This window comes from Bos indicus x Bos taurus, chromosome 13 (genome assembly GCF_003369695.1).
Source record: "Bos indicus x Bos taurus breed Angus x Brahman F1 hybrid chromosome 13, Bos_hybrid_MaternalHap_v2.0, whole genome shotgun sequence".
In the NCBI taxonomy this organism is placed as follows: Eukaryota; Metazoa; Chordata; class Mammalia; order Artiodactyla; family Bovidae; genus Bos; species Bos indicus x Bos taurus.
Genome location: NC_040088.1, coordinates 47,715,667 through 47,740,370, shown reverse-complemented (window position 1 = coordinate 47,740,370; position 24,704 = coordinate 47,715,667).

Here is a 24,704-nt window from a genome sequence, read left to right as displayed (position 1 = left end):
TTGGTTGATGGTGAGGTAACAGGGCAGTGTCACTGGGGTTAACATCAATTCTCAGGCTCCAGTAGGTCTGGGGGCTATGTGCTCATAGTCATCAATTAGTTAATTTCTTCCATTTGGTGGTGGTTTTAGCATCTGTAAAACAACTCAGGAAATGTGCATCAGATACTATCATCTGTGTACTTCGGAGAGGAGCTAAAGCAGAGGATATGGGAGAGGGGTTTGTCCTGGGAAGGCCCTGATCAGGTCCTGCTCAGTTACAACCCTCTGTCTCCAATCCTAATTCAAGAGAGAGCAGACCAGCCCTGACGATGCTCTGAAAAACAGTGTCACAGCCAGAGGCAAGCAGTACAGACCGGCAGCTCCCCCACCTCTGGCCACTAGGCTCCAGCAGAGGAAGTGAACACCCCAGTCTCCTTCCTTTCTTATGAGATGCTGGTTCTCAAACCTCCAAGGCCCCAGGTCCTTGCAAGGAGTAGATCACCAGCATCCTGAGACTCTGGACAAAGCCAACCCTGACCTCTGGCAAGGGTGGCCCCAGGCCAGCCAGGGCCTCGGAGTCTGAAGAGTTGATGGGCATCACGGTGCAAGGGCAAGGCCAACCCTGCCTCAGAGCAGGAGTCCCCAAACCATGCTGCCCTCCCCACCCCACCCTCCCCTCCCTTCTCCCATCTGGCTTGCCTTTGATCTCAACACAGAAAGCTCCAGCCCATTATAAACTCGTTTACACTCTAAAGACAAAAATACAGACAAAAGCAATTAGAGATGAACATTAAATGGCTTAGCCCGGCTCCCCAGCAGAACCGGGTAGGGCGGGCAGTGGGGTTGAGTCAACCAGCTTGAACAGCAGAGGTTTGCTTCAGATGGTCCAGGACGTGGCCTTGCTGTCCCCAAGGTCTTTCCTCTGTAGAAAATACCTCACCGGCAGCCACTTCAACAGAACTGTGAAATCTCCCCTTTAAAACAGGAATTCCCAAGAATTCTCCAAAGCTCTTGCCCCTGTTTCAGGTGTTCAGTGAACACCAGGCTTCTTCTCCCTACCCTCTCTGATTTCAAGAATGAACTCTGGTATCAGTCATGTACATTTTAGTGAGAATTCTTTTCTAACAATTTTCTCGGAGCCTAGGGTAGACTGGACAATCACTCTTAGCATCAGCACAAAGGAGAAAGAGAGTGTACACCGAAGCCACTGCCAACTGTCTCGCTGGGAAAACTAGAAAATCTATGTCCTGGAAAACATGAAGCATCAATTTCACTTACACACTAGAAGGCATGTAATTGGTTTCTGTCTGCAGACACACCGTGGATCTAATGTGCTCTAACAGGAAGGCTGCAGTCCTGGCTGAGCTCCTTGTACACAATAACCTGTTATTTTGTGATTGGTATAATATTTTCCTAGGGCTCTGTGAGATTTTATGTTTAAACTGGAAAGAAATATTGAAAGCAAAGGTTTTTTCCTCCCCACCCCCTTTTTTTTTTAAATAATCAAATATGCCACTATTACCCATGATCCCAATCTGAGTCGCTCTCAGTTCCCAGGAAAGAGATGAAGTTGTCTGTACCAACTTTGCAGCTCTCTGCTCTGCAGCCTGAACCACGACCAAGGCCAAGTGCACAGGCGGCGTCTTTCATTACCGTGGGGCGAGCCTCCAGTCCAGCCATCAGAGGAGAGCCTTCTGGTCTCCAGCAAGTCATTATGTACTTAGGATTATCATTAATTTTCTCTCCCTGAAGTGCTTCTGATGAATGTGAGGGCTGTGGGCTCAAGCTGGCTATGCAGTCACTGATAAAAGGTTCTATGTTCAATTTTCCAAAAGTGCCCTTAGAGAATCCCCAATTTCCGGCCTCTTCCTAAGAAGAAACTGAACTCGTGCTGCCTTCAAAAGGGGAGAACTGAGTCCTCTTAGTGTAAAAGCCTCCTGAAGTTTGGAAGGAGAGGCCACTGGGACTTTCTGGAGACGCTGCTGACCACGGAGATAGAGGCCTTTTTATTTATTCAAACTTAAGAACCATACAAGCCAATGCTGGTGTGGCTTCTGCTTCTCCATCCCATTTTCCACTGGCACTGCCTTGGCTGACCTCCTGGGAATTTCACACCAGCTCCTACAAGTCCCACTGAATTTGGTCAGCGAGAGGAGGCCCATCTTTCGTCTTTTTGTGATGGCTCCACACTGTCCAGGGCACCCCTGACTCAGCCCGTTCTCATGGTCACATTTAATGGAGGACATCTGCTCCCTTAGACACACAGGGGTGAAGCTGGTACATTAAAGTGAGAATATACCCAGTCAGCTGGATATCTTATCTCTGGAGGGAAGGACACGGAGGCTCCAGGCAGAAGTGGCTTGGAGTAGACAGTACACTCACAGGAAGAGCTCTGGAGTGCCATCTTTCATTCAGCCACAGGGATTTGGGAGCATTTGTTGTCAAGTTGTACAGTGTTAAGTTATTGTCATGAACTAGAAGAGCCTGTAGATGTGTCTGGGCTTTAAAATCATGCTTCTGGGTGGAGCCCTTGTGAAGGAACAACCTAGGGTTTCAAGGATGTATCCAGGGCCCTATTGTGTCATGGTCCTCACCACTCCCTGGACCACTCCTGCCAGCATCCAGAGTTTGCAGTGATGCTTCAGCTTTTGCCACAACTGCCATAGCTCCTCACAGAGCTAACAAAGGCCAAGCTCTGTGGGTCAGCATTGTCCAGAATCTACTAGTACTATGCTTGCAGCCACAGATAGCCCTGCAAGTGACCCCTGAGGCCAAGCAGAAGAGCTCTGTCTGCAGATAGGAAAGTTCCTGAATTTCAGAGCTGCCCTGGGGGCTCAGACAGTAAAGAATCTGCCTGCAAGGTGGGAGACCTGGGTTCGATCCCTGGCTTGGGAAGATCCTCTGGAGAAGGGCACGGCAACCTAGTCCAGTATTCTAGCCTGGAGAATCCCATGGACAGGGGAGCCTGGTGGGCTACCGTCCATAGGGTTGCAAAGAGTCGGACACGACTGAAGTGACATAGCACACAGAGCTGTATTGGACTATGAACCCCACAGCTTGAATTCTCCCTGAGGGATGGAGTAAACCATACCGTGGCTGTGTCCAGGCTGACAGAGGCTGAGGGATGCACATGCCAGGTCTGGGGCCCAAGGAATGCACTATCAAACCAGCCATGTGTGGGGGCAGATAATAGTAGCACTAAAAGAAGACTATTATTAAGAGACTGGGAGATTTAATTAGATCCAGTGCCCTGCAGAAAGGTCAATTCAGAGAAGCAAAAAGCTAAAGGGCTTTTGAAAGTATAGATGAGTCTTTTCAGACCGACATTCTCCTCCTCCCACATCCCTCAATCTCGGTTAAAGTAATTGTTAGGATATTCCAGTAGGTTTGGGACAGGAAATTTGTCATGGCGTGCTGGAAAATAATTCTTGTTTGGCATTCTCTGACAAGTTCAGATAATCTCTTACTCATACTTTTTTTTTTTTTTTTTTTTAACTAACGTGTGTGTGTGTGTGTGTGTGTGTGTGTGTGTGTGTGTGCTAAGTTGCTTCACTTGTGTCTGGCTCTTTTTGATCCTGTGGACTGTAGCCCTCCAGGCTCCTCTATCCATGGGATTTTCTAGGCAAGAATACTGGAGTGAGTTGACATTTCCTTCTCCATTGGATCTTCCCAACCCAAGGATTGAACTCACGTCTCCTGCAACTCCTGCATAGCAAGTACATTCTTTACCTCTAAGCCACTGGAGAAACCCCTCTAACTAACACACCAGCCCTTTACACTCTAATCTCCCTACTAACAGGAACAAATCAATAGCTAGTCCACAACCCTAGAATGTTAGTTCCTGAGGAAGAATTGGACGTTGAAGTAGTATTTACCATAGGGAGAGCCAGTCCATTTTAATGGAGAAGATTAGTCAATTTTATGGAGGTCTTTGTTATATACATCAAAAAAACTGATTCATTGGCTTGAAAGAATGTTTCAATGAATTCCCTTCAAGTTAGGTAGACTCAACCTCTGTATGGGAATAGCTATCAAAAATGCTGTGTCATTGAGGCATTGTGTTTTCGGTATTGAGTGCCACACACAAACCTTTCAGACATTAGAGGAAATCTGATGTACCCTTGCAAAAAGAGATCAGTAGAACAAAGCCTTTTATCTGCATTGTGATGTGATTTAGATATTATTTCTGTACTACTGTCGATTCATATATAAAAGCTTTGTGAGATAATAAATCTTTTTCTTTATTGTAAGTGTACTCAGTCAAGACTCAGGCCAGAAGCACGTGACATGATGCTTGCTTTAAGATAGAGCCACCTTATTGTCAAAGAGGAAGACCTGAGTCAGGTGAAGTGGGTTCTGGTTCCAGATACAGCTGTATTATCTGAAAAGAAAATTGCTCAGCTTCTCTTGATCAAAAGCTTTTCATAAGTGTAGTTAGAAACACAAGTGCAGAATCACACAAACCTGGGTTTGCATCACTTAAAAACTGAGCAATCTTGGGCAAGTTACTCAACCTCTCTGAGCCTCAGTTTTACACCCAGTACCATGGGCATGATAATTATACTGATCTCAAGAGGAGGTTGGTAAGATTAAAGCATATACAGTAAGTGTTTAGTCAATCAATGTTCATTATTCTTATTACTGACTTGATTCTCTACATAGTGATAGTTTTATATAAGCCTCCTCCAAGATTCTTTTCAATTTTAAAATTCTATGATACTCAGGTCCAATTCAGGCAACCCAAGAATCTTAACCAGACTTCAAGCTGGAGAGTGGATGGATGGAGCACAGCCTGGCTTTCATCACTTCCTTTGAGGTAGAAGCACTCATACTGAGATTTAAAGAAAAAAAAAAAAAGACAAGTAGGAAACATTTTCTAAAGAATACAGAAGCAGTTGGAGAAACTGAGAAACTTAAACAGAAAAACCTGGTTTGAGTTTTATCTTCCCAAAACACAAAATTTAAAAGGTGTCTTCTGAGTGGGCTTTTCCTATGCAGTATCATAAAACACCACCCACAAGTGGTTGTTGAAGAAAACAGCCAATAGCAAGCAGTGTGCAATCATATGTATTCCCATCACCTGTCCACGGGGTGGAGGGGCAAACCTCCACAGAGAAAACCCACATGGGACTCAGTTCAATGATCCCATGACTGAGTCTCTACTTTTTTACTGTGAAGGAGTTTTCTATAAGACATCAAAAGTCAGATTCTCCTCATGGGAGAATCATGAGCAATTGGCAGCCTTTGTTGCCAGAACACCCTGATGGGACCCGCTGAGGATTGGTCCAGGCAAACCTGTGTGGGTTTACCTTCTCATCTAGCCATCTCTCATCTCTTTTGCTCACTTGTTTTATGGCTAACGAGGCTCAGGTTAGGTAATCTGCCCAACATGATGACTCTTGTGGTTTCCAGGACAAGAATCTGAATGAGGATCTCTGTTTCCAAAGGGTCTGGGGACCTGGCTTCCTGTCATATTGCATCTTACATCATGGGCCCATCCAGGGTTACATGAGGTAGCTGTCTTCAAAAAGAGAAAAGCTCTTGTTCTGATCATTTTTTTCAGTTTTAATAGAGTGGACATTTGTTTCAGCCCAGTCCAGCCTGATCCTGTAACCCACATGCAGAGACATGAAATAAGCAAACCACAAAGCCCCAGAAAAGTCTTCTGCTCAACTTAGAGACAGGGCGTTCCTTTGAGGTAGCTATGCCTCTATTAAAACAGAACATCAGTCAAATGGGAAATATTTTCTGGGTAATGGGAAAGCACTCAGACAAAACATTGAAAACCATTAAGATCTAAAAAGACCCTCCCATCCAAAGAGCCCAGGGTGAGTTCATTGTCTTTCTGGGTCATCAGTAATAAGAAGCACATCCCTTCCAGAAACATCTGGGTTGTATCCTGAGAAATGAACTATTTCCTGCCATATCAGTAAGCAAGGATGTCACAGTCATCACCAGCAATTGCAGCCTTCCAATAAGAGCTGGTGGACCCTAAGGGCATTCAGGAAGGAGAAGAATACCTGCGATCTAACAGCCATCAGACTGCAGCCACTCCCTATGGTGAACCCCAAGGGAGCTCAGGATGTGAAAAAAATGCAGTATACTGGCCCAAGATATCTGCATATGAAAGGAATGATTTCAATGAGCCCAGACTCTCATGCATCTTCTCATACATAGAAAAGCGCTAAATTCCTCAACTTGGTGTATCTGGTTTTCTTTAATCCACAAAAATACTTTTGACATTCAGACTACCTGCCCTTCACTGCAAATTTCTACATAACCTGGCTCCCCACCGCCATCCCCACCATCCTCAGAGCAGTTCTCTGGAGGTCACTTGAGATGCTATCTCCTGGGCTTGAAGTCTTAAAAATTCCCACTGAGTAAAACATAACTCTCCGCTTTTAGGTTATGATTATTTTTTAAGTTGACAATCCACTGGTACAGGATTAGTCTGGGGCATGGATCCCAAAAAGAAGGAAGCTTTTAAGGGCTTGTCCTTGTCACTAGCATCATCCAAGAGCTCTTCAGCAATGCACAATCTCAGACCCCAGCTCAGGCCTCCTGAATCAGAATCCACCCTATAATAAGATCCTCAGGTCACTTGTATATATATCTTCAAGTTTGAGAAATCCTGTTGGAAGGTACTATTCATTAGAACACTTAAGGCTGTTTGACCCAGGTGATACAGGTGGTATTTAAGATCATTCTCCTGGCCTCCGAGAAACAGTATCCTTTGTTCTTTACTACTTTGTACTTTACTTTGGATGGGTCTTCTTCCTACTAAGAGGGTGAGCCTTCAGTCTGGAGGAGTAAAGAAAACAATCTGGCAACTGTATTTAGTGTATCACATCCGAAGCCAATTTTTTGAAGACCCAAAATATAATCAAATGCCCTTATATACAAAAAAGCACATTGACATTGGAATACTTGATGGGCACTGGGGACTGATCTTGTAAGAGATCAAAATCACCTTGGAAACATCAGCTTTCTTCGTGCAGAGGATGTGAGCTGTGCCAACTAATGGACCATCTCCACTGCTCAAGTTGCAGGGTGGGCACCTTAGTTCAGTGTGTGAGGGGGCAGAGCCAAGGGTGAGGGCCATACCTGGACAGGTAAGCTATAACAAAGAATGAGGCATTCTTTAAACTGAAAGGGCTGGTTTCTCTGGTTAGCCAAGTTTGGATTGATGGTGCTAGGAATTTAGCATAATTAGGGCCAAGCCTCCAAATAGGAATGTCTTTACAATTTAATTCTGCCTGCAGGCTGGGGTTGGGGACCAGTTGGCCAAGGAGGAGGAGTTTCCACCTTCTGAAGCCTCTTAGTCTGGTCTGATTCTGCAGAGAACCCTTGCTGTAGTCCTTCTGCTGTTTTCCTCCCATTTCTGTGGACTTAAAAGATTTGAAAATGCCTAGACTTTCCCAGCCTGCCCTGGCTCTGCATCCTGAGTTCAGTTCTCTTCTTCCCCCTGACTTGTGTTTGTACAAAACCAATGTACAACTGTAGCCTCCAAGCTCAAACTACTCGGGATGGGTCCCTGCCTCCGTCTGCCAGCTGGGGAAAGACCACTCTTTCTGTGCCTGGATTTTCCCAGCTGTGAATGGACCTTGAGAGCTGGCCCTAGAGAACTGTTCTGAGGATTAATGAGCTAATATGTGTTAACACCTGTTAAACGTGTTGTCAGATGGCATGTACTTCAGACACTTGGCAAGCATAGTTACCATCTTAGGGCATCAGATTTGGAACTGAGAAGTGAAATGTTTCCTGCCCAGCCATTCAGTTCAGCTCAGTCGCTCAGTTGTTCATGTCCGACTCTTTGCAACCCCGTGGACTGCAGCACACCAGGCTTCCTTGTCCATCACCAAGTCCCTGAGCTTGCTCAAATTCATGTCCATCGAGTTGGTGATGCCATCTAACCATCTCATCTTCTTGTCATCCCCTTCTCCTTCTGCCTTTAATCTTTCCCAGCATCAGGGTCTTTTCAAATGAGCCAGTTCTTTGCACCAGGTGGCCAAAGTATTGAAGCTTCAGCTTCAGCATCAGTCCTTCCAATGAGTATTCAGGACTGACTTCCTTTACAATTGACTGGTTGTATCTCCTTGCAGTCCAAGGGACTCTCAAGAGTCTTCTTCAACACCACAGTTCAAAAGCATCAATTCTTCAGCATTCAGCTTTCTTTATAGTTCAACTCTCACATCCATACCTGACTATTGGAAAAACCATAGCTTTGACTAGATGGACCTTTCTTGGCAAGGTCATCAGCCATTGCAGCCCTCAATGTGAGCCAGTGAGCCTAAGGACACTTAGGAAGGAGAATAGCTGCCATCTAGCAGCCATCAGACTATAGCCACTCCCTACAGTGAGCCTGGAGGAAAGAAAGCTCAAGATATGAAAAATACAAGATACTGATTCCAGATAGGTGAAAAGTGAAAGTGAAAGTGCAAGTCGCTCAGTTGTGTCTGACTGTTTGCAACCTTATGGACTATACAGTCCATGGAATTCTCCAGACCAGAATATACATAGGTGAGATGCATATGAAAGAAATGTTTTCAGTGAGCCCAGACTCTAGTATCTTCTCATACACAGAAAAGCGTTAAGTTCCTCAACTTGGGGTATCTGGTTTTCTTTAATTAACAGTAATATTTTGATGTTCAGACTACCTGCCCTTTGTTGCAAAACTTCCATTAATATATAAACTGGCTCCTTCCTCTTCTGGGCTTGAAGTCCTAGGAATTCCCACCGAATAAAACATAACTCTAAACTTTCAGGTCATGATTATACTTTTACATTGACGGAACCTGCACCTAGGCACTTTTTACCCCCATAGGGGAAAAGGAAGCATCAACTCCCTGTAGTCAGTAGGAAATTGAGGTCACCATCCTTTCTGCCTGGGTCTCAGGGTTCGTCTCAGGGTTCTAAGTGGCTCAGGAAGAGATCGAGGCACTCTGGACTGGGGAGAGGCTGGAGTTTGGGGGTTCGAGGATGCTCTGAGTGTGCACCAATACAACTTGACACTGCCCCCGCCTCCATGAGGGAAGTGTGGGACTGAACCACTGTCCTATTTATAAACAGTCAGAGAGTTCTCTTGGGAACAGGCCATGGGTTTGTTTAGGTGGCTCCTGCTTGGCTGGGAAGGCCATGCTTGTTGGAGCCGCTGGGCTTAGCCCCCGGCAGCTGGGCAAAGTGAAGTTCAGCCTGAGGGCAAGCTCTGTTGAAGTTGGCAACATGACATAATGTGAGATAACCCCAGGGCTTCCCTTGGAATTTGCACTGTCCTGCTCTCCAAACCTTAGGAACGGATAAACTAGCTACCTTGAGGGCAGAAGGTTGGAGATTTGTGGTGACACTTCCCAAATCTACGCAGATGGGGGTGTCTGGTATTTTCTGCTTCTCACTGACACTAAAGCTGATTCTGTTGGCACCCTCAGCAGCCAGGAGACACTTTTAACCCTTTGTGGACTGTTTTTCTCTGTGTTGGCTTTGATTTTTTTCAGTGAGACTACTGTTAGCATTTCTATTGCTAACCTAAAAAAACAAAGAAACCGGAAATTGTCCACCTCATCCAGCCCACAGACACTTACATAATCATAGACAACAGATTTGATTTTGGTTCAGGTTTGGGTTCTGAGTGATGGTCCTCTCCCCAGTTCTTATAACTATTGGGACACAGTTGAAATGATTATGTCTTACATATATTTTCAAATGCCATCACTTCAGTACTTTTAGTTGCCAGAGGTTCATTTTTTAGTTGTGGCATGGCTGGTGGGATCTTTCTTCCCCAACCAGAGATTGAACCCGGGCCCTCAGCAGTGAAAATGCTGAGTCTTAACCACCGAACCACCAGGGAGTCCCCACCTGTTGTACATTTTCCAGACAAAGCACTCAGGCAGGCACAGCAGAGGCCAAGATTCTTGGAGTCAGAGATTTCAAAAGCCTGAGACCCACCTCCACCTCTGTCACACCGAGGCTGAAGCTGGCTGGGGGCTGGAGTTTCAGAAGCTCCACTGTATGAACATATTCCCCACCACCACCCTGTCCTTGAGTCTCCTTTGTCACATACTTATGCCAAGTTTTCATTCTACAACTGATATATTTTTGTAAGCCGTATTTATTTTTTTCAAAGACTGGCTAAGAATAAAGTAAATGATTGATAATCTCTTTTGAAAAACAAACTCAAATCCAAATCTTCTCTGCCCAAACGTGAAATCTCAGAAAGCATCAGGATCTCACTGAATATTTGTACACGTTCTGAAAATTATATAAAGCTGTCTCCTCTGAAATGGTGAAGAAACCCCTGGGCAACATGGTAGCTTGTGCCCCTGGGAAGAAAAACACAAGCTAAGCAACTCAAGCCACCTAACAGATGCCAGGTCATTGGTAGCAGAACCACCAAAGCAGAGTGGTTCATCATCAGACACCAGTATGGGATCCTCATCCGAGTACAAGCAGGAGCTGGCCTCCTGGTCAGCACCCATCAAAGTCTGGGGACTGATCATGGCACCCTCTCAGCTAAAACCCCTGCCCTTAGGATGAAGATCACCCACTCACCCGCCCAGTATACCTGCAAAACCCCTAACGATTGATACCCCACCTACCTCTGCAGTGTCTCAGTCCCCCTCTTTTCCCTGCCCTTTACCTTCTGTAACTTTCTCACACCACACATCTCTTAGCTCTGAGCTTTGCACATGATATTCCTTTTTCTTCATGCTGTTCCCTGTCTTCAAAACATTCTTTGAAAGTCACTCAAAGTGTTCCTTGGTGGCTCACACTGTAAAGAATCTGCCTGCAATACAGGAGACCCGGGTTCAATCCCTGGTCAGGAAGATCCCCTGGAGAAGGGAATGGCAACCTACTCCAGTATTCTTGCGTGGAGAATTCCATGGACAGAAGAGCCTGGCAGGCTACAGTTCATGGGGTCACAAAGAGTTGGGCACAACTGAGCAACTGACACTTTTCAGTTTTGTACTTTCCAAGTGTACATCCTCCACAAAGAATTCTTAGAATTTCATGCTGAAGCAACTTCTCCACTGAACACTCTCAGTGTTGGCTTTATCTTCTCTTTGCTGCATTTACTATGACCTGCCAGCATATATCTGTGTGCTCAAGGTCAGTTTATTTGCTCAGAGTTGTGTTCCCAGCATGTATATGCCTGACAAAGAGAATTCATCTAAGAGAACCATGGAAAGGCAAGATGACTTATCTGGGCCTGGGGATAAGGCCCTTATTGTCTAAGTTGTCTCCTTGGATCAAGTCAGACACCTCCAGACTGCTCCTGGAGGATGCTCTCCTTGGCTTCGATCGGCAGTCTCCACTAAAGGTTTCATACAGATGGTGCCTCTGCTCTCACGTGAGGACGGAACTTCACTGGCGAGATACCCTGTTTTTGCAGGGAAGGAGGTGGAGCTTGTTTCACTGCAAGTTTAGGATGATGAACTGGGTACGTACACCCCAGACCTTTCTCTGCCCTTTCTCCCAGATGTGAGCCTGCCTACAGAAAGCAGCCATTCCACACAGCCCCCGGGAGTGTCTCACAGGGACAGGTCCCCACACACATGAGGTCAATGGTGGACCTTACCTACGATTGGTTAGATAAACCTCTCAAGTTTTGGGGTTCAGTACTAGAAGCCCCATGTTTCTGTGGATAAGAGCCACATTCTCCAATATGGTATTTATCAGTAATAAAATAATATTTTGATCTTTCTGCTTCACTCTTGATGCCAGAATTCAACCATTTATTTGGGCCACATCATACCCATCAGAAACAATTTTAAGGAAACCTCTTCTACATTTATTATAAAACAGGATGGAATGTAAATACAATTCCCATTCTACCACCTTTCTGTATATAAAATTTTAGTTTAAAAGTTCTTCTCACAGTTTGGTGTCAGGAAAATTTGTCTTGAGCTAAGGAGCTAGTATTCTTTTTACTTTCCAATAAAGAGAGTTATGAAACTCTGGAATCTGGGATACCATCAAGTCCAGAGTCTAATTAGAAGCTCAATCAAAATAATCCAATTGACCACCTCAAAGTATTTGAACCTCCTCTTACTTTGATGTTGCTTTCCAGCTTCTCTTAAGTCATGCAGCTTTATAGCCAGCCGCAGCTACCCAAGTCCTATTTGGAAAAGAATAGGTAAGGCCGTGTTTTAACAACATGAAATGATGTGAGTTGGCAACTGAAGAAAACAAGGGAGATTGATTGAGTGATAACTAAGAGCCATGCTAATGACTTTATCCCCATTATCTCATTTAATTCTTGTGATAACACAGTGAGTTTAGGACTATTATTATCACTGCCCATGAAGGGATGAAGAACGTGAGGTGTGGATGGGTCTGTTTGTCCAACCTGCCTTTGCTCCATGGAGTGGAATGAGGATTGAACTCTTTCGACTCCAGAGTCTGAACTCTGAACAGCTATTCCACACCTTTGTGAGCTGGAAAGAAGATGAGGCTTTAATAAAACTAACTCTACTTATTTATCTTTCCAAGAATAAAAAAAAAAAAGTTTATTGAGTTTTAAACAAAAGAGATTCAGCTTGCTATTGAATAAAAACTTAGATTTTTATTAATAAAATAATAATTACTTTAGCAATGTCTAAGGCTATGGTTTTTCCTGTGGTCATGTATGGATGTGAGAGTTGGACTGTGAAGAAGGCTGAGCGCTGAAGAATCGATGCTTTTGAACTGTGGTGTTGGAGAAGACTCTTGAGAGTTCCTTGGACTGCAAGGAGATCCAACCAGTCCATTCTGAAGGACATCAGTCCTGGGATTTCTTTGGAAGGAATGATGCTAAGGCTGAAACTCCAGTACTTTGGCCACCTCATGTGAAGAGTTGACTCGTTGGCAAAGACTCTGATGCTGGGAGGGATTGGGGGCAGGAGGAGAAGGGGATGACAGAGGATGAGATGGCTGGATGGCATCACTGACTCGATGGACGTGAGTCTGAGTGAACTCCAGGAGTTGGTGACGGACAGGGAGGCCTGGTGTGCTGCGATTCATGGGGTCGCAAAGAGTCGGACATGACTGAGCGACTGATCTGATCTGATCTGATCTGAACTGTATAAAAAGCCACCATTATCCTGTTCATTGTTTTGTGCCCACATCATCTTTATGATTAAGGTAGATTAAGTTTAGGGTAGACACTTGGAAGATGAAGGAGCAAAGTGTTACGTTATTTAACTAGACTTTGTCATTTTTTTAAAATGTCAAATAGTCTCTGAGAAAATGATGCTCCCAAATTAGCATAATCTAAAATTGAATTTGCTATGAATGAAGCAAAAGATAAAAAACCAGACACATCTCATCAGTTCAGTTCAGTTCAGTCTCTCGGTCATTTCCGACTCTTTGAGACCCCATGGACTGCAGCACGCGCGCCAGGCTTCCGTGTCCATCACCAACTCCCAAAGCCTGACCCATCAAAGCAGAACTTTGAATTCTGGACATGTGAAGGGTCAGCCAAGCTCTATTTTCTGATCCCGGAAGAGGGCAGTATAGCTGACGTGTTACATCCTTCTTAGATGTGGGAGACAGAGCACAGACGAAACAGAGACCCTGCCCTATATTCAGGTCAGGGCATGGGGGAGGGGCGGGTAAGGTAGACAGACAACATGTAAAGAAACAAGGAAACACACTGTGTATCAATGTATAAAGCTCTATGAGAGAAAAAATAAACTAGAATAAGGGTGATTGGTCATAGCAGGCTAGGAGTGGGGGTTAGGGGGCTCTTTCTATGGGTTAACTAGGGAAGGTCTGATTAGTGGGGTGACATTTAAGCAAGTGCTGAGGAAGAAAGTGAGCAAGGTGCTCATCCCTGGAAGGAACATTCCAGACAGAGGGAACCGTGAACCAAGGGGCCGGGGGTTGGGTTTGGTGTTTCTTAGAAGCAGCAAGGAGACCAAGCGAGAGAAAGGGGGAGAGGCAGGAGATGGCACACGATGGGGATGAGGGGACCAGACCTCACAGGGACACAGGGACACTGAAAGGTCATTGGAGGGAGATTGGCTTTTATTTTAGGTGAGACAGGAGGGCAAGGACCAGATGAGTCTTGAAAGGCTCACTCTAGTTGCTGCGAATGGGAGCAGCGTGTTGGGGGTGGGGCAAGAAGGCACAGGGACACCTGTCAGGATGGCTGACAACCAACCTCCACCTTGGGAAGAGGCTTCCAGCCCTGGGCGGGGTCCTGAATCCTCACAGGGCAGATTTGTTATTTAACATGATGGACGAAATCGAGGGGAGGAATGGAAACTGATGGTGAGAGGAGTAACTCTGTTCCGGGCACGGAAACCAAGGGCGGATGCCAGGCAGGCACAAGATATGTGAGTCTGGAGCTTCGGGTGGACCGTCAGGTTAATGAGCGTTTAAGTCGTGAATGGTGACTGACATCCTGGACTGTATAAAGATGACTGCATGCCTTGGCAAGAGTTCATGCTAATCTGGGTGAGAAAAATTTCCAGTAGTAAATCGAAAGTTCTAGAAGCTGCTCACATGTGAGCACCTGAGGGTGAGGACTCAGTCCTTCTTAGCTCTGTTCTTCACTGAGACTGCATCATTCCTGCACACAGAATGGACTATATATCTATTGAAGTAAACCCACCGAAGTAGAATTAACATTCACACCCCGAATCATAGTCAATGCAGGCAAGCAAATCACCAAGATTTTTTTTCAAGCTTACCTAAAATTAGTCTCTTGCCCAGGCCAGTTCATTTTTCTCCACAAATATTTCCAGATTTCAAAAATGATATTGTAACTTGGAATAACAAACTTCACTAAAAGAGGGAAGGGAACACATGTATTAGCTTAAGAAAAACTACACTGCAAGGAAGCAAGAAATAAGCTCTTCTTCTTCTTTTTTTTTTTTTTGCTTTAAGAAGACTTGTTTATAGGAACACTAGAAGAGACTAAACATATAAATTCTAAAAATGATCTCTACTCTCAGGAGACTGGAATCTAATAAGTGCAGTTAAGTCAATTTCAGTACCACAGCACCATTCATTCCTTAGGGTGGCTCCTTCTGTTTCCCTTCCCAGTATCCACATTTCTTTCATGGTATCTAGAAAAGGAGTCAGACAGTGAGACAGGTACCCCAGGAGGAAAACGAAAACAGGAGGAAAGGAACCATCCCCTTAGAGCTGCATCAGACCTTGCTTATATGATCTTTTCCATTCCTAGAGAGAAAGCTAGTTTTTTTGATTAAGAACAGAAAATTCATTTCTTTCAATTCTATGACATTTCAGACACCACTGGCCTGATATAGTTCCACTGTCCCCGTATGTAGTTTCCAAGACGCTTTTGGCCTGAAATCTTCTGAATCAAGCTTTCGTCATCCACCTCCAGCTTCTGCACTCTCTGTGCCCAGAACACATCCTGGGTAACTGATGTCCAATGCCAGGATCTTACAATAGGCAATCATTTCTAAATTGTGTGAACCTTTTCTCTGAAAGATAAAATTCTTCTTTTAATGTGGACCATTTTTTAAAGTCTGTATTGAATTTGTTACAATATTGTGTGTGTTTCATGGTTTTGTTTTGTTTTGTTTTATTGGCCATGAGGCATTTGGGATCTTAGTTCCCCAAACAGGGATCAAACCTGCACTTGCTGCATTGGAAGGCAAAGTCTTAGCCACTGGACCACGAGGGAAGTCTCAAGAAAAATTCTTCTTAAAGTGATGCAATTGATGGTATTTCAAATTTCAGGAGCTATTTACATACTCAGTCAAATCTTCCTATTTGTGAGAGATGTGGCAAGTAGCTCAACTTACTTCTAACTGCACAAGACTAGCTCAGGGCAGTGACACCCTCTCCAGAGAGGCTTCTGTGGATAAGAAGCCATCGCGGGAGAACTAGAGCCCAGACCATGCAGACCTCATGTTGGTTGATCCCTTTCTGTCTGCAGCCAGGAAGCACAATCCTCCTGCAGCCTGAAGAAACGAGATTCCTGTCAGGAGCCAGAATCACTGACAACTATATCTGGAACCATCAAGAAGTGGCCTCTTTTAGTTTAGTTCTTTGTGGACCAGACACTTTTGCATCTTTTCAGTCATGTCTGTCCTCCGGAACAGAAATCACAGTCAAACCTTCATTGAAATAAGAGTTCTCTACCTTGAGCTTTGGAAATGATTCTTCCAGATTTGAAGATAGCTGCAAAGAGAAACAAAGAGAGGTCTCAATGAAGAACCCAGGGACCAGAGGTCATAGCTTGTGTTTTGCCAGGCTCTCTGCCTGACGTTGATAAGTCACCTACAGTTCTGGGTCAGATAAGATAACAGCCTTTCAAAGTGCATTGCCTGTGGTCACAGGAGGGCTGGACATCAGGTGTAGGTCAAGGGGCAGAGTCCGATTGAAACAGGAGACTCAGAGCTCAGTATCCAGTCATAGGGAACCCTTTTGCTTTGTTGTGGTTACTTTAACCTTTAAAAAAGTAGCATGTGTCCACTGTGAAACATTTGGAAAATACAGGAAAGTGTAAAGATGCAGACAAACACCTTGAAAAGTCATGATCTCAAAGCAGCTAACGATCCTATATGGGCCCATATCCACCTAGTTTTCACTCTACACTTGTGACTTCTTCCTGAGATCGTGCTGCATGTGCTGTGTGTCCAGCTTTCTAAGCTCAGTACTGCATTCCTTAAATACATGGGTATCACTCGTCCACTGAGTACCTGCCCTGAGCTTGGCGCTGGAAAACACGATGAACAACACAGTGACACCTGGGTGAGTTGACCATCCAGCCTTTTCCATATCATTAAGAACTTTCTATCAGACAGAGAAAGACAAAAACTATATAATATCACATATGTGAAGTTAAAAAAATGTTACTAGTCAATATAAGAAAAAAGAAACAGACTCACAGATGCACAGAACAAATCAGTGGTTACCAGTGGGGAAAGGGAAAGCGGGAACAAGACAGGGGGAGAGAATTAAGAGGTACCAAGCATCAGGTATAAAATAAGCTATAATGATATATTTTACATCACAGGGATTACAGCCAATATTTTACAATAGCAATATATGGAACATAATCTTTAAAATTGTGAATCACTGCTGTACGCCTGAAGCATATAATGTTGTATCTCAACTAAAAAAAAACAAAAAACTTCCCATAGACGTAATTTCTAATGGCAACATCTCACTCTTAAAACAGTTTGCTGTTATTTCACTCTGTGTGGCACTGGAGGAAACAATATAGCTCAAGGAGGAGCAGAAGAGAAAAACCCAGGAGAACATGAAGAGTGAAGTTACAGAGTAGAGAGCAAGACATCGTGATGGGAGGGACTTCCCTGGTGGTCCAGTGGTTAAGAATCCACCTTTCAATGTCGGGGACGTGAGTTCGATCACTGGTTGAGAAACTAAGAAAGATCTCACATGCTCTGGAACAACTAGCCCCCATACCCACAACTATTGAGTCAGAGTGCCACAACTAGAGAGAAGCCTTTTGCAGTCAAATATATATGTGTGTGTGTGTGTGTGTGTGTGTGTGTGTGTATACATATGTGTATATATATATATATATATAAATATATATATATATATAAAATAAAGAAGCATCCCTGGTGGCTCAGATGGTAAATAGTCTGCTTGCAATGTGGGAGACCCAGGTTCAATCCCTGGGTTGGGAAAATCCCCTGGAGAAGGAAATGGCAACCCACTCCAGTATTCTTGCCTGGAAAAATCCCATGGATGAAGGGATATATATATATTAAAAAAGATAAAATGCAATGGGAGACAGAGAAGGAAATCCAGAAAGGGAGAAACAGAGTGGAAGCAAGGAAGGTGAGCAGATTTAACAACAGCTGCTCTAAGCCAATGGCACCAGTACTCCTGCCTGGAAAACCCCATGGACGGAGGAGCCTGGTGGGCTGCAGTCCATGGGGTCGCGAAGAGTCGGACATGACTGAGAGACTTCACTTGACTTTTCACTTTCATGCATTGGAGAAGGATATGGCAACCAACTCCAGTATTCTTGCCTGGAGAATCCCAGGGACGGAGGAGCCTGGTGAGCTGCCATCTATGGGGTCGCACAGAGTTGGACACGACTGAAGCGACTTAGCAGCAGCAGCAGCAGCAGCTCTGAGCCCAGGAACTCCCTGGGTGATTTGGCACATGGAGAAGAGAACACCTGGCAGATGACCAGTTGGGGCATCTTGGGCAAGTTTCTTAACAATTCTGTGCCCTGGTTTCCTGGTGTGGAAGATGGGGATGATAACACTCACTTTTTAGAGTGCTAATAAGGATTAAGTGAAATCATATATGTAAAACATTGAGCACCTAAGTACTCATACAGGATATTATTAGCCTTTATTAATCACTCATATTTAAGTATTGTACAATACATTGTACCAAGGGATTGGGGGACAGGGACTATCAATTAAAATTTTTCTGTTCTTACTAGATGATAAATAAATATATATATGTGTGTGTGTGTGTGTGTGTGTGTATATGTGTATTTTTTTAAGTACAGTTATCTTTCTTAACCTATACATCTACACGTATGTGCCAGTAAAAGAAGACATTGGAAAGTGGTAACTACAAAGGGTTTAATGAAAGTCCCTTATCCAAAGATGTGGGCAGAGAACCCAACAAAGGGCAGTAAAGCATCTCTGGGGCATCAATGGGAACCCAGAGCTACTTCTGAACCTAAATCTAGCAGGCACTCTAGGGTCTCCTCGTGGAAGCCAGGGAGGAACTCAGCCCCTTCAGATCTGCTGCCAGGAGCTGCCATGGGCTGAAACCCCGAGAAAGTCAAAGGGCAGTAGATGCCCCAGACAAAGCCACCTGCAGAGATCAGCTTCCAGGACATAGAGAGCACAGAAATGCAGAGAGGCTGTGGACAAGCAACAGAGGAAGCGCAGCACACGGGAGCTTCTGGCACATCGAATTCTGGTTATCCCTGGGCATCTGTGAATGCACCCATCAAAGACCATTTGTAAATGTGCTGACCGTGCCTATGGAGACCACGTCCCCACAGGTCCTGCTACCCAGACATCACTATCTGCCCCATGCATGCATTTTTGTGAACATAGCTGTGCATACACGCACAGGCTATGAGCCCATGGGATCCAGGACCACAGTGTTAAGAGCTATCGAATCCCAGTAAAACCACACATCCTCAAAATCAATGAAACGTAATATTCAGCACGAACTGTGAGGCTTGTGTGTTTATTAGCATTGTGTGCCTCTGTTTATAATAAAATGGATTGTATTTTTGTCAAGCACGTCTTTTCGGTCTAAGGATGAAAAGGATGTGTTTTGCGATTAACATCATTGGGGGAAAAAAGGCCTAAGAGACTAATACAGAAAGAAGTGGCAGATTTAGTGTCTGTTGTATGTGTGTGAGTGTGTTTAGTCACTAAGCATTTGTTAGTACTTAATAATAAATGAATACAAACTAGGACCTGGCAATTCACTGTTCTTCCCAGCTCCTCTCTGGTTAGAGAGGGCATGGAGGGGCAGAAGGACAGACTGTCAAGTGAAATCCATTTCGGGCATATAAAGTGGTCATTTCTGTCCCTCCTTGTGCCCAGGGACAAGCTTTCCACCCTTTTCCTAACAGCAGAGAAATCTTGGCTATGCTGCTGCTGCTGCTAAGTTGCTTCAGTCGTGTCCGACTCTGTGCGACCCCATAGATGGCAGCCCACCAGGCTCCCCCATCCATGGGATTCTCCAGGAAAGAATACTGGAGTTGGTTGCCATTTCCTTCTCCAATGCATGAAAGTGAAAAGTGAAAGTGAAGTCGCTCAGTCGTGTCCGACTCCTCGCGACCCCATGGACTGCAGCCCACCAGGCTCCTCCGTCCATGGGATTTTCCAGGCAAGAGTACTGGAGTGGGCTATAGGTCACAATAATAGCACAGTAGGCGGTAAAGTTTTTGTTTGGCTTGTGGATTTAGTATGATCAGAACATGTAGTTGTGTTTGAAAATTACTTTGTTCAAGGATATATTGTACAACATGGGGAACATAGCCAATATTTCATAATAACTATAAATGGAGTATAACCTTAAAGAAAGTACTCATTAGAAACAGTTTTTCTTTCAGAGATGAATTCCTCTTCTATAATAATAGATTTGATTTTTTAAGTAAACAAAAATCCATTATTTTAGAATATGGGTTCTCTTTTTAGGATTTGAAGGTACTAGTTTTTGTCTAAAGCAATTGTTGAATGTTTTTAAAATAGAGGAAATGTTTGGCTTTTGCTCTTTTTCCTTATTCAGATCAGAATAAACTGATATGTATAGGTAGAAAAAAAAGAGAAAATTAGTTTGTTTACATATTTAAATATTCTTTGCTGTAGACCCAATGGTCTTAAAATAGGCATTAATATATATTTAGGTTTTTTAAATTAATCTCAAACATCGGGCAGGTTACCTTTGCATTAATAAGCCTGTTGTCAAATTAGAGAGGGTGGTTGGAAGCTGTGCATTTGGGGAGCTTGTTCTAATTTCTGTTTTTATTTCACTTATGTATTTATTGCCAACATCCATAGCCCCTGCCATCTGGGAAGACTTGCTCCTTAATTTCCAGTGCGGATGGAAGTAAAAGATGACAGCTTTGCTGGAGAGCACAAATTGTAAAGATAAGGCACTTGGGAAATTTCTCCCTTCTTACTGCCAGCTGCCTTCCAGGGCAGGCAGATCCTGGCAGAGATTTAAAGTGTTCAGTGTTGTGTTCCCAGATAAGACCTCATCATCAGCTCCAGGCGGAGGCAGGAATGAATGGAATTTAACCGCTTTATTTATTACTGGGGATTTCAAATAACTTTGCTCCAGGTTTATTACGTTTTCAAAGATCGTTAGGTCAGACTGAATGGAAACTCTTTATCTCAGGCTTTCTGATTGGTTACCAATTCCACAAATTCCTGTGTGCCCTTCCTTAATTTTTTCCCAGGCTCTTTGTTATAAAGAATGATTCACTGACTACATATCTTTTTAAAGGAAGTGTTGGGCTACAGCATTAAGTTCTAGTCACAATTCATAAAATCTTTTAAAAGCTACAAAGTAACAAAGAGTTGAAGAACTCTCCCAGCAGGAGCCACTGGTCCAAGAATGTGATCTGAGGTGGGCAAACTGGCTTCATTTCTATGCTTCTGCAGATTCTTCTCCTCTTTCCCAGGCCTTTACCCTAATTGAAGTGTCAGTGTTTATTTTTAAAGCTTTAGAGTGATTTGGTGGGCTTTTTGGACTGTATATTGCAGTGCTTTGGAATTTGTCGTATCAGGTATTAGAATACTAATGTCATCAAGTCAGATTCAGTGCCATTTTGTACCTTGTCAGAGCCAGTGAGAACAAGTTTCTCTCTCTCTCTTTTTAATTGAAGTATAGTTAATTACAATGTTGTGTTAATTTAAAGCACAAGCATAATAAGCCCTATGCTAGTATTAACTGAAAAAAGTACACAACGTGACAGTTCTGAGTTAAGTTTTATTGGGGGCAAAATGAGGACTGCAGCCCAGGAGATAGCACCTCAGGTAGCTCTGAGAATTCTCCAGGCCAGAATACTGGAGTGGGTAGCATTTCCCTTCTCCAGGGGATCTTCCCAACCCAGGGATCGAACCCAGGTCTCCCGCACTGCAGGCGGATTCTTTACCAGCTGAGCCATAAAGGAAACAACTTCTCTATTGCTGTCCTGCAAATAAATTCATCGATACCATCCTTCTAGTTCCATATATATTCGTTAGTATATGATATTTATCTTTCTCTTGTACCCCAATGTTCATTGCAGCACTGTTTACAACAGCTAGAACATGGAAGCAACCTAGATGTCCATCGACAGATGAATGGATAAAGAAGCTGTGGTATATATACACAGTGGAGTATTACTCAATTTGCCATTTTTGTGCAGAAGGACACAGGAAAAGTATGGAGCCCATTCTCCCAAGTGACTAAGGATTTGTAATTGACCAGAGGGTTTTCATTCAGAAGAACCCATCTGTTCCAAAGGAATTTGAATTGTGTTTTGTTGTGAAAGAACAAACTTTTAGTCTTCCTTCTCTCAGAAAATATTTTAGGCAGGTTTCAATAAAGTGTGTGTTCACAATCAGGTGGTTAAAATAGAAAATCAGAAAGCATGTCAATAGGGAGATTTAAAATAGTTACTGTAACTTAACATTAAATTTAATTCTGGGCTTCCTGGCAGTTTAGGGAGAGAGGAAACACAATGGAGTTCATTGTTTTCAGATTCTGATGAAAGGGAGAATTTCATTGTTTCAGAAGATACTTGCTTTTCCTGTGACTAAATTTTTAGAGGGCTGAATCCAATGGTCCCTTATATGCTTCTGGAGCAGGAAACAGCAACCTACTCCAGTATTCTTGCCTAGAAAATCCCATGGACAGAGGAGCCTGGTGGGCCCCAGTTCATGGGGTCACAGAGTTGGACACGACTGAGCACATCCAGTGATCTCTTATGTGTTCTACAGAAAACACCCCCCGCCCCCCCAAAAAAGTATTTTTTCAACCCTAAACAAAACTTGGGAATGCACAGCTGAAAATACACCCAAAGAAAGTAAAGCACTGCCTGTGGTCAGTGTGTTCTTAACATCGTCTCAAGGCACCAGGCAGCACGTTTTCCAAATTTAGATTTCCCACAAGATAAAACATCCCTACCACCACTTTCTAAATGTATGCGCTGGCTTCCACCTGCTGTGAATAAAAAATAATGGCATTCCCTTTCTGAACTGGTATATCTTAGAAGCTCCAGAAAGATGAAGAATTCTAGAATAAAGCTACACAAATGTAATTATGACAGCTTATGATAAGCCAAGAATCTCTCAGATGTGCTTAATTTAACATGGAAATAAGTTGTCGCGTATTATTCTAGCTTGTCCCTGGAAACTATTTTTTGTTTGGCCTCCTTTGCTCTTAAGAATGCAGTGAAATAATGAAAATCAAAATCTGGGATTCGTTGACATAAAAAAGGGGAAGTGCTAAATTTACCTGCTCGTAAATTTAGCAGGTCCCTGCTGAGTGAAGGACCTCAACAGGACTCCATGTTATGGGAGAACCATCGTCTCTGTTCAACAGGGAAGCACCCTACCCAGGGATCAAACTGCTCCCAGTGAGCCTCAGGTCCTAGGGGATAAAGTGACTGGGCCCTCCAAATTTAACTAAATTGGCACTGTGGGAAAGCTTCTTTTCCACATACCAGCCCACACTGCAGACTTCGTGTAGACCGACGTCTGTTATTTAGAGAGCTGAAGACGGGGCGTGGTTTTGCACCACAATTTCCAAGATCCTCCATCTTCTGCAGCAAAGTCCCTCAGCAAAAGTTAACACAGCAACACTGCAGCAGGACTGAGCTCCAAGGAACACACGACCTCGAGCTCTGAAAAAGAGGCCTGTGGTGGCTTTCCATTGCACATATACTTCACTGATTCCAGGGTTTTCCTCCTTGGGTGGCTGTGTCTGCATTCAGAGCTGCCTTATTTTCATATTTCTCTGTCTGTCCCAAGCATAGTCATATTTCTGGGTCTTTAGGAGATCTCTTGCTTCATTATGATTTCCTGGCATTCACAACACCTTGCAAATTATCGAATGGTTTATTAAAACATTTATTCTCCCAAGTATCTATTGTTTTTGTTTTGTTTTTAGTCACTAAGTTGTATCTGACTCTTTTGCCACCACATGGACTCTGTCTCTGTCCATGGGATTTCCCAAGCAAGAATACTGGAGTGGTTTGCCAATATTGAAGTGGTTTTCCTTCTCCAGGGACTATTCCTAGCCCAGGGATCTAGAACCTGCATCTCCTGCACTGGCAGGCCGGTTCTTTACCACTGAGCCACCAGAGAAGCTAAGTATCTATTGTGTGCGTGTGTGCTGAGTCGCTTCAGTCATGTCTGACTCTGAGTGACCCCGTGGACTGTAGCCCACCAGGCTCCTCTGTCCATGGGATTCTCCAGGCAAGAACACTGGAGTGGTGCTATGTTCTCCTCCAGGGGATCTTCCTGATCTAGTGATCAAACCCAAGACTCTTATGTCTCCTACATTGGCAGGCAGGCTCTTTATCACTAGCGCTACCTGGGAAGCCCCTGCTACTGCTGCTAAGTCACTTCAGTCGTGTCCGACTCTGTGCGACCCCATAGATGGTAGCCACCAGGCTCCCCCGTCCCTGGGATTCTCCAGGCAAGAATACTGGAGTGGGTTGCCATTTCCTTCTCCAATGCATGAAAGTGAAAAGTGAAAGTGAAGTCGCTCAGTCATGTCCGACTCTAGCGACCCCATGGACTGCAGCCCACCAGGCTCCTCCATCCATGGGATTTTCCAGGCAAGAGTACTGGAGTGGGGTGCCATTGTCTTCTCCGTGGGAAGCCCCAAGTATCTATTAAATAAACGTAAAAAAAAAATCCAACCGATGCTAACATCTATAGACTTTGCTAGCTTTTCTTCACGTCGTTCTATGACCATTGATTATTCTTCCTTGGTTTCCCTTGATTGTGGTCGGTGTGCTCTACTGCAATTTCATAGGGTTGTTTTGCGTTGAATTTCACTCATTATTTTGCTAGCTTAGTTATCAAACTGTGAAACTAACTACTGAGGCTTTTTCTATCACTCAACACTATGGTTCCTCTTTCATCAGTGTTCATTTATTCCCTCTTCATGTACTTAATAAACATATCTATTACACATAGAGCATGTTTATTTGCCAAATGAATTTTAGATTTTGAAACTATTTATTTGAACTGAAGCTAGACCCAAAGCATATCCATCACATGAGAACCCTTGCCCGTGTGCCTGCACTG